This window comes from Pongo abelii, chromosome 17 (assembly GCF_028885655.2).
Source record: "Pongo abelii isolate AG06213 chromosome 17, NHGRI_mPonAbe1-v2.0_pri, whole genome shotgun sequence".
NCBI lineage: Eukaryota > Metazoa > Chordata > Mammalia > Primates > Hominidae > Pongo > Pongo abelii.
In genome coordinates, this window is record NC_072002.2 from 66,191,243 (window position 1) to 66,202,754 (window position 11,512).

An 11,512-nucleotide genomic window follows, 5' to 3' on the forward strand; every position below is an offset into this window, starting at 1 on the left:
CATATTTTCCATTGGCTAGCAACCAATAATTTTATATTTTTTATTGAAAAGTAAAATGTAAAAAGTCTAACCATAAGAATAAGAAGATATAGGTGAATGTGTAGTATTTTGATAGGAAAGCAGGTTTAAAAGCAACAACAACAAAAAAATCTGATTATTGCTAGTCAAATGTAATGAATAGAAAACAGATTATTTTAAAATAAAAACTTCTCCATGCCAGCCAAATACATAACATTAAATGCAAATCAAACACAGAAAAAAATTAGAACAGATGACAAATAAAATCATTAAGAAATCCTAAAATAGCTTTTATATATAAATAGCTCTAATGAACAAATAAGAATTCCTATAGATAATTGTGGAAAGGATATGTGCAAGTGATTCATGAACACATGCTATTAATAGATATCAGCAGTTATTATACATGCTATTAATAGCTAATAATCCTATAAAAGACTATTTGACTTCCAGGGAAATGATAGAAAGGCAAAGGCAAATGGGAGGTTGGGGGGCATTTTGGCAGAGACAGACAGTGCTCACCAAATTTTCCATGTCTTCTTGATATTTCCAGCCCTTCTTTGTAGTGAGGCTGGGTCATGTGACTGGTTTTGGTCAATGGACTATGAGCAGATGTGACATCTTGGTATCTGGGTCAAGGCAGTTAAGAACCAGGGTGCTTCCTCCATCCCCCTCTGCTGCCTGCAGCAATCTTGGAGTCCACATGTTCCAGATACTGTAGATGCAAGATGGAGGAGTGGAGGATAAGCTTTTATGGTGTTAAGCCACCAAAATTTCAGCAATAAGCTTGATGTGTTATAGTAACAGAGAGAAGGCCAATAGGGCTGGAGCACAGTGGACTGGGGAGAAAGTGGCAAGAGATTATGTTGGAGAGAGAGGCAAGAGCTGTGTAGGCAGGGCGTGGGGATAATGGGGAAGAGTTTAAATTTGATTTTTAGTGCAATGGAAAGCAATGTATCAAGAATATGTCTTAAGAACCTTAAAATTGTCCCTACTCTGATCCAGAAATATGCAGAATCTATTCCAAAGATTCCAAGAAAAAAATCTATAATGTAGTCAAAGATTTATATATAGCAGCATTTTTTCTAAATTATAATAGCAAAAGTTGAAAAAGCTTAAGTGTCTAAAAATACGGGAATGATTAAAGCATAATATTGCTATTATTAAATAGATCTTTTCCTGAATGATTTTTAAGACAGAAATTCTTGTTTCACATTCACAGTAGAAACAAAATTTTAAAATAAGGTAAAGAGGATGCAGAAGATCTTTAGTGGAGAAAGGAAAGGCTGATCTGAATTAATGGAGGGAAATACCAAGTTTTTGTATGCAAGAGTTTGATATTGTGAGTGTTGCTTCTTCCCTATTCAATTGTCAATCAATACAATTCTAATTAACATTCCTAGAAAATTTTAACTGAATTTCACAAACTTGAGTCTAAAGTTCATCTAGAGGAAAAAAATGTGCAAGAAAAACTAAGAATAGTTTGAAAAAAGCACAATGTGAGCTCTTGTATAGCTCTGGACATTGGCTCAATAGAAAAAGTAGGAATCCAGAAAGAGACCTATGTTTATGTGACAATTTAGAGTATTACAAAACTAGAGTTTCAAAGCAGCGGGAGAAAAACACTATACAATAAATGGGTCTGATACAATTGAATATCCATTCACATTAAAATGTAGTTAGCTCTGTCCCACACACAATACCCAGAAAAATATTCTGAAGAACTTCATCTTTTAAAATAACTGAATATTAAAGGAGCAGAAAAAAATTTAGGTGCAAATGGCAGCCACAAGTTTCTCAAGAAGTTAAATATAGAATTACCGTATAACCTAGAAATTTCATTCCTAGGTATAAACCCAAAAAACTAAAATCAGGGACTCAAATAGAGCTTTGCACACCAATGTTCGTAGCAGCATTATTCACAGTAACCAAAATGTGGAAACAACCCAAATGTCCATCAATAGATGAATGGACAAACAAAATGTGGTAAATACATAATATGGTTTGGATATCTGTCCCCTCCAAATCTCATGTTGAAATGTGATTCCCAATGTCGTACGTGGGCCTGATGGGAGGTGTTTGTGTCACAGGGGCAGATCTCTCACGAATGGCTTGCTGCATCCCCTGTGATAATGAGTTCATGCGAGATCTGATTATTTAAAACAGCCTGGGCATTTTCTCCTTGCTCTCTTGTTCCCCCTCTTGCCAGGGATACAATAGCTCTCCTTCCCTTCCACCATGACTAAAATCTTCCTGGGCCTCAGCAGAAGCTGAGCAGATGTGGGTGCCATGCTTGTACAGCCAGCAGAACTGTGAGCCAAATAAACCTCTTTTCTTTATGGATTACCCAGCATCAGGTATTCCTTTTTATTGCAGTGTGAATGGACTCACACAATACATACAATGGAATATCATTCATCCTTAAAAATTAGGAAATTATGACACATGCTGCAACATAAATGAATGTTGAGGACATTATGCTAAGTGAAACAAGCCAATCACAAAAAAGCAAATATTGTATTTTTCCACTGATGTGAGATCCTTAGAGTAATCAAATTCATAGAGACAGAAAGTAGACCAGTGGTTTCCAGAGGCTGGGAAAGTAGGAAGTTTTTGTTTTTGTTTTTTGAGATGGAGTCCTGCTCTGTCGCCCAGGCTGGGATGCAGTGGCATGATCTCAGCTCAAACTCCTGACCTCAAGTGATCCACCCACCTCGGCCTCCCAAAGAGCTAGGATTATAAGTGTGAGCCACCACGCCTGGCCCAGGAGTTCTTGTTTAACAGGTAAAGAGTTGCAGTTGGGATGACGAAAAAGTTCTGGAAATAGACAGTGGTGATGCTTGCACAACCTGTAAATGTACTTAATGCTGAAATGTGGTACTTAAAAATGGTTAAAATTGTAAATTTTAAGTTATATATATTTAGCACAATAAAATATAAAAAAAACTATAAAGGATGTACATTAGGGGAAAAAAGGCAACCACAAAGTTTAGGGGCTGTGTATCAGAGATGAACACTGTCATATTACAGGGAGGCTTTGAGAGGCAGAAGTTCCTAGGTCATTGAGAATGAATGCAAATAGAGATTGGATAGAAATTAAAATTGACAATATAAAAATGTAGCTCAGAAAAATTAAAAAAAGCTGAAAAAAGAGAAAAATTTCAAAGAAGTAGTGGGCTGAAGTTTTTAAAAGTGGAAAACAATGAAAAGGAGCACATTTCTATTCAATATAACCCACATAAGATATGCAAACAGTGCATTGCAAATTGCTTATTTAATGAGGGTATAGTTATTGGTCAAAAGAAGAGAAGAGAAGAAAGAGAGTCAGAACATTTTTCTAATCACATTCGTAACTTGAACACATCAGAAGAAATCCTGGCAAACTTGCAACTTCATATTTTTCCCTGAATGAAGATTTAATTGCAATTGTGAAATGTCACTTGTACACAAACAGTCCCATATGCAATTACTACAATGGAACAAAAAGGCTGAATAAACAGTGAACAATCAATAGTATTCCATGCAGACAAGTCAATGCTGATAGAGAACATTGGCGTGATGTTCTTCAAAACAAAGCATGACAAAGATTTCTGAGGCACAATATTTACCGAAAAAAAGAAGAAAATTTTCTAAGTTCGCTAGAAATAATTTCAAAATTTGAATGGCCAAACATGTAAGATGGATAAGAAATTGTAAAATAAATTATCACTCTCTAGGATGGAGAATTCGATTTGTAATGATTAATTTAACAGGTAATTAAGTGAGACAAAATGCCACACATAAAAATTTAAAAGGTATATATTACTCAGTTCAATCAGATTGTGGCAGGGACAAAATGTTAAACAACTAACATTTGTTGTACATATGGTTGAATCAGAAGACAAAAACAAGAAGGTTGAAATGAGCATTTCATTGATTCTACACCCTGTTGTAAAGTGTACACTTTTTTTTTTTTTTTACTTAATTGAAGAATCAAAAAATCTGCTTTAGATAACAGGCATTAATTTAAAAGACTGACGAGCGCAGTGTAAGGCAATGGTGTTGATGTGGCTGCAAAAACAACCTGGGCAAACTAGACTTTGGGCTGAAATATCCAGAACAAATCTTTGTGCCAGGTACTGTACATACTTAGAATTCATTACTAGGAGACATGGCCTCAACTGTGCCAATTATAATTACATTTTTGGGGAATAATTCAGAGATTATGTCTGATAATCTCTTCACCAGTATAAATTGGCATATTTTGAAGAAATTCATATAAAATTTGATCCTGCAATCACTCTCAGATAACATGGTTGGGAAATGTGAAAGCAATTAGGTTTAATTAGATATGATGCAAGGTGCATTAGAAGAGTTAGACAGAACAGCAGAAGATTCTCAAATAGAGTGATTGTAGACTTTGCAGAAAAAAGGTAGTATTAAATTTGTACCATAAACATTATTTAGTATGAACTGATGTTTGCAAAAGGTCACAAATCCAAAAGGATCTAAGTTAGCGATTCACTTTTAAAAGGATTAAAAATATCTTAAACACTTTCAGAAAATACTTTTTTTAAGATAAAAATGTCATGAGAAATATGCAATAAAATGATATTGCAATAAATAGTCATGCATTGCTTGATGATGGGGATAGGTTAGGAGAAATGCATTGCTAGGTGATTTCACTGTTGTGCAAACATCATAGCGTGTACTTACACAAACTTAGATGGCATAGCCCACTACACGTCTAGCCTACAAGTTATAGCCTATTGCTCCTAGGCTACAAGCCTGTACAGCATGTCACTGTACTGAATATTGTAGGCAATCGTAACACGATGGTAAGTATTTGTATATCAAAACATAGAAAAGGTACAGTAAAAATATATAAAAGATTTAAAAAAAATGGTACACATGTATGGGGTACCTATCAAGAAAGGAGACTGAAGGACTAGAAGTTGCTCTAGGCGAGTCAGTGAGTGAGAAGTGAGTGAATGTGAAGACCTAGGACATTATTGGACACTCCTGCAGACTTTATAAACACTGTAGCCTTATGCTACATTAGACTTATAAAAAATATTTTTCTTTTTTCAATAACAAGTTAGCTTACTGTGACTTTTTTACTTTACAAACTTTTAAATTTTAACTTTTGACACTTTTATAATAACATTTAGCTTAAAACACAAACACCTTTTGCAGGCCAAGGCAGGCAGATTGCTTGAGCCCAGGAGTTAGAGACCAGCCTGGGCAACGTGGCGAGACCCCTTCTCCACAAAAAATACAAAAATTAGTGAGGTCTGGTGGCTCATAGCTGTAGTCCCAGCTACTAAGGAGGCTGAGGTGGGAGGATCACTCCAGCCTGGGAGGTCGAGGCTGAAGTGAGCCATGATTGCTGCTGTACTCCAGCCTGGGTAACAAAGTGAGAATCTGTCTCAAAAATAAAAATTAAAAAATAAATAAATGAAAGAAAAAAGTACCCACAAACACATTGTACAGCTGTAAAAATTATTTTCTTTCTTGATATCCTTATTCCAAAAGTTTTTCTATTTAGCAATTATTTTCTCTTTTTTCTCCTTTTTTTTTTTTGAGATGGAGTCTCAGTTTGTCGTCCAGGCTGGAGTGCAGTGGCATGATCTCGGCTCACTGCAACCTCTGCCTCCTGGGTTCAAGTGATTCTCCTGCCTCAGCCTCCTGAGTAGCTGAGAGTATAGGCATAGGCCACCAAGTCCAGTCAATTTTTGTATTATTAGTAGAGATGGGGTTTCACCATGTTGGCCAGGCTGGTCTCGAACTCCTGACCTCAAGTGATTCGCTGGCCTTGGCCTCCCAAAGTTCTGGGATTATAGGTGTCAGCCACCACACCTGGCTCTTTTTTTTTTTTTTTTTTAAACTTTTAAACTTTAAAAATACCATTGTCTCTCACTTTCACATCTTGTCCCACTAGAAGGTGTTCAGGGGCAATAGCACTCATGGAGCTGTCATCTCCTATGATAACAATGTCTTCTTCTGGGATAACTCCTGAACGATCTGCCTGAGGCTGTTTTACAGGTAATTAAAAAAAAATTAGAAGTAGTTTGCTCTAAATTAACAACAAAAAGTATAGTATAGTAAATACACAAACCAGTAATAGTTGTTTATTAACATCATCAAGCTTTATGTGCTGTATATAAATGTATGTGCTCCACTTTTAAATGGCTGGCACTGCAGTAGGTGTATTTACACCACAAACACGTGAGTAATGTATTGTGCTATGACTTTACGATGGCTACAATGTCGCTAGGTGGTAGGAATTTTTTAGCTCCATTATAATTTTATAGGGCCATGGTCCCTGGTTGACCAAAATGTCATTAAATAGTGCATGTTTATGAGGCCAGGTGTGGTGGCTCACGCCTATAATCCCAGCACTTTGGGATGCTGAGGTGGGCCGATCATGAGGTCAAGAGACCATCCTGGCCAACATGGGGAAACCCTGTCTCTACTAAAAATACAAAAATTAGCTAGGCATGGTGGTGCATGCCTGTAGTCCCATCTACTCAGGAGGCTGAGGCAGGAGAATCGCTTGAACCCGCGAGACAGAGGTTGCATTGAGCCGAGATTGTGCCACTGCACTCCAGCCTGGTGACAGAGCGAGTCTCCGTCTCAAAAAAAAAAGTATGAAAATGAAATGGCAATTATAATCATCATATCAGTGGAAATATTCTCAAAGCCATTTGAATAATTCAAGGATGACAAGAATTTATTGTATATTTTAAATGTTTATGTAGCTATCTTTTAATATTTGGGCTCAGAATCTCCAAGGATTTCAGGAAGCTAAAGCAAAAAAAAAAAAAAAAAAAAATCCTTCTGAAATAGAGTGAATGAAATGTTTGCAAATGCATGTATCCATTGTGTAGATATTCATGATTCCTCAAGCACGAAGGCACATAGGTAAATGATGCTCATGACTTGGACAATGCTGACTGAATGCCTACTGCATGTCAGATATTGTGTTAGTGCCAGGGAGATGATGGATAAACAAAATAGACATAGTCTCTGCTCTCTATATAACTTAAATGCTAGTAGGGAATATAGATGTATAGACAGCAATTTTTAGATGATGTGCGGGATAATAGGATGAGGTGAATCCAGGGAGCTCACAAACAGAGGAGGGGCACTTCATTCAGTCTTGAGTAGCGAGAAATAGTAGATTATAACATGAAGAACTAATAAAGGGATGAAAGAGCATTGATGACTAATAACAGAGGCATGTTCTCTTTGCTCTAGATTGTTGCATATATCATGGCTTCTGCCTGGAGTCCTGTGACAGTCACACTAGGTAGTGCCTGGACTAGGCATGTTTTGAGGTGGCTGCTTTTCTCATATGCTTTTCTCTGGGATCTGACCATTCCTTTCATCTCTTGGCCATGCATGTGTTGTGTCATCTCCATCCTTTCTTCCTTTTTCCCTCACTTCCTGTCTCCCTTTGTTCTTTCCTTCTTCTCTCCACCCTACCCATTACACCTGATTGCAACTAGGGTTACTCATATCATTGGCTGGTCATTAACCAACCAGTGTCTGTCTCCCCATATCTCTAGAGACTTTGAAGTTATAATACAAGAGTTATTAAGAAATTATTTTTAGGCAGCTAGAAAGGGTGAAAGTTCTCCCTGGAATTTTCCTTTAATAAGAAGGAACCCCCAAACTATTTCTTCTCTAACAGAAAGCAGCCTGAGAAGTCAGGCATAGACATGCAAACTAGAAGCTTTTATATGTAAGTGGAAGCAGCTGTATCTGGAAGTTAGGTACATTCAATATGGCGTCTCCCGCCCGCTTTTCCTTGTCATCACGTGTGCCAGGTGTCATGGCAGCCTCCAGATAAAACCACGTGTACAGATATCAAGGCCGCTGCCAGGTGGAGGCCGTATTTGCATAATAAAAGACTAGGGTGGGAGGGCCAGCCTTTTTGTGGGCTATGTAAATGGCACACCTGGTCAAACCAATCCCCTCGGCCCTCTGTAAATCAAACATCGCCTCCTCAAGCCTCTGTACAAACCAATTGCGTTCGGCCACAAAAGACAAACCCTCTTTTGGGCGACCTGCTTTCTCAACATGAGGAAGCTTTTTCTCTCTCTTTTCTTTTTCTATTACACTTTCTGCTCCTGAACCCACTCCTCTTGTATGTCTGTGTCCTGAATTCTTTCTTGACCGAGACCAAGAGCCAGGGTATATACCGCAGACAACGGAGCCGTTTCAGTAAGAGGCACAACAACTGCGTTGAAACACGGTCTGTTGAGTAAATAAATAATTACCCCTCAACTTGATCCATGGGAACTCAAAGTACATTTTTGGAGCTTTCAGAACAAACAACACTCATATCTTTATTATATCATCATAAAAATTTTCTTTATAAAGTATATGAAAATGATGCTAACTATAACCATATTATTCTGTTTCATAACCAGCAACAATGCATTAGTTCCCTCAACCAAATCATAAACTGTTAATATAGGAATGGATGCATTTAAAAACAGACATTTGTGTTCCAATTTAGTATTCACCAAAGGTTTGTTAGGTAATCTAAAATGAAGTTAATTTTAGCTAAATTTTTGACTATTACATATGCTTTTTAAATAAGGCTTGAAGGGAAGAAGGATTGACTTTTAATTGTGATATCAGTAGTGAAACTGTTGTAGATTTCTGTTTCAGAGTTTAAAAAAACTTTGTTGAGTGGTGATGTAGCAGAATGTAACAGATATTGCCGAAATCTGCTGCCTAACAAACTGTTCCAAAACTCGGTGGCTTAAAATGATAATTCTCATGAATCTGATGTTAAGGGTAGTTTGATCTGAGCTGGGCTAGACTAGAGAGATTTGGCTCTGCTCCATATCCCTGATCCTGCCTGAGGACAAGCAGGGTAGCCCAGGTATGCTCTTCTCATGGTGATGAGAGGCAAAGAGAGCAGGTGCACCCATACAGATCTCTCAAGCCAAGGTTCAAAACTGGCAACCTGTCACTCCTGTCTCATTCTATGGTCCAAAAGTGTCTTATGGCCATACCCAAAGGTAAGGGGAAGTGATGTATGCCATTGCATAGTGAGAGGGTCCTGCAAGGTTTTATTGGAAGATCGTGTAGACAAGGAGGGTGATGAAGAAGGAACAGCAATATAATCCACACACAGAAACTGCCTAGTTATTCAATGAACTCGCTTCTCTTCTTCCTGGAGCCCACAGTTACTCTATCTTTCCTTGCCTCTAAGGCAGTAATGTCTGGCTATGTAACTGAGTTCTTGCCAAGGGGATGTGAAGCAGAAATGACTTGGCCCATAAAAATTTCTAATGGGAACTCTGTGCTATTTCCCCTTTCTTGGGCTTGATGCAGACAAACTAAGAAAACTTGAAAGCCACATATTGAATATAGTCAGAAGCACAAGATGAAGGAGGCTGTGTCCAAAAAGCAACTTCCCTTTGTTTGTTTGTTTGTTTGTTTGTTTTGAGACGGAGTCTTGCTCTGTTGCCCAGGCTGGAGTACAGTGGCGCTGAACTCGGCTCGGCTCACTGCAAGCTCCGCCTTCCGGGTTCACACCATTCTCCTACCTCAGCCTCCTGAGTAGCTGGGACTACAGGCCCCCGCCACCACGCCCGGCTAATTTTTTTGTATTTTTAGTAGAGAGGAGCTTTCACCAGGATGGTCTCGACCTCCTAACCTCGTGATCCGTCCGCCTCGGCCTCCCAAAGTGCTGGGATTACAGGCTTGAGCCACCGCGCCCGGCCTGCAGCAACTTCCCTTTGGACTTTGAGAAGGAAATAAGCTTTTATTGTGCTGGCACCATTACTTATTTTTGGGGTTTGCCTATTACAGCAACTAGACTGGCTTACCCTAAATCATACATGTGATGTGTCTGGAGAAAGGCTCTAACGGTGCCTCCAGATTTCCTTGAGAGCACTTTAGACGCACTACCCTAATGCTTATTAGGTTCAGCTTTCATTCCTTATGGGTAGCTTCTCCATATTTGCCAAAATCAGGGAGGAGAAACCTTGATTGTCCTGAGGTTGGGGAGATATTCTTCCTGGTAACCAGGGCATGATATAACACTGTAGTGCAACATCAACACTTCAGTGACCAAAATAAGTTCATGCAAAGGGTCAGGGATGGAATTGGCTTTCAGCTTCAATTAGACCTTTTATTGCTTCATTACATCCTTGATTCCATCGGATTCCTTTATTGGGAAGAAAGGAGGAGGAGAAGTATGAGGAGAAGGATTGTGTGGAAAAGTAAGCTTTATTTCAAGGCATTGACAAACTGGTAGGAAGGAGCACAGAGTTACCTGTCTATGTAGCAAGGGCTCAGTCAGGAGTCCCACCAATTCCTGCCCAAGGCCTACTCAATTTTCCTCTTTAGGTTGAAACTAAAAAGTAGGCTTGCAGGTGCCAGTGATGTCTTTGTTATCCAAACATGCTCCACATCCAGGAAAGAGAACACCTGGGGTCACCTTATTGAGGGATTTGCTTAATTATTAAAATAAATATTTACATTGAGAATACAGTTAAGTTAGCTTTCTTTGCATGCTCACAGTTTTTAAAAGAGGCACAAGGCTTTCATTCATGTTTTAAGCAATTAAGTTGGTAAAAATCCTGTCTCCATTTTCTAAGAGATGGATTACATTCAATTACTCCTCACAACAGCCAACTGGAAGATCGTCTCATTGCTTTTGAAATACTGATTGGGCTGGTGTCTGTGACAGTAGCAAAATAAATGAGATTTCTATGTAACCCATGCTGATGCTGGATGCACTTGTTAGCCTGGCCCTTGTTCTGATACTCCACAATACAGCAGGTCAGCTGGTCATGCTCCTTAAGGAGCCACTGGGTAGTCAATTGATGTATTTGTCTGTTGTCACACTACTATAAAGAACTACCTGGGACTGGAAAATTTATGAAGAAAAGAGGTTTAATTGACTGACAGTTCCACAAGCTTAACAGGAAGCATGACCGGGAGGCCTCAGGAAACTTACAATCACGGCAGAAGACAAAGGGGAAGCAAGCACCTTCTTTACAAGGTAGCAGGAGAGAGAGAGCAAGGGAGGAGGTGCTACACACTTCTAAACCATCAGATCTCATGAGAACTCACCATCATGAGAACAGCAAGGGGGAAATCTGCCCCTATGATCCAATCACCTCCTACCAGGTCCCTCCCCTAACATTGGGAATTACAACTTGAGATGAGATTTGGTTGGGGACACAGAGCTGAATCATGTCTATTGACTTCTGCCTTGCCCCTCAGCCAGTCTGATACGAAGGCCACCTACATTCTGAGGAGCCTCAGAAACCTCGGGCCACCACATGTCTCAGTCAGAGCCAATTAGCCACTCAGGCATGCGTATTTCATCTGGTAACATGCGCTGGGGCCTGCCAGGCTGTGTCCTTTGCCAAGGCCCAACTTACACCAAGAGTCCTTTCCTTTCACAGGAAATGCCAGGGATGTTCTTGTTTGGAATTAGAATGTCTATTTTATTTTAGAGTTTAGTTTTAAATGCGCAATC

The 11,512-nt window shown here is 39.0% G+C and overlaps 1 pseudogene; it reads right to left on the reverse strand.

Annotated features, from left to right (window-relative positions):
* Positions 1–10,646: 10,646 nt before the first annotated feature.
* On the reverse strand, positions 10,647–11,280 carry LOC103892991 (SS18-like protein 2; annotated as a pseudogene).
* Positions 11,281–11,512: the final 232 nt, after the last annotated feature.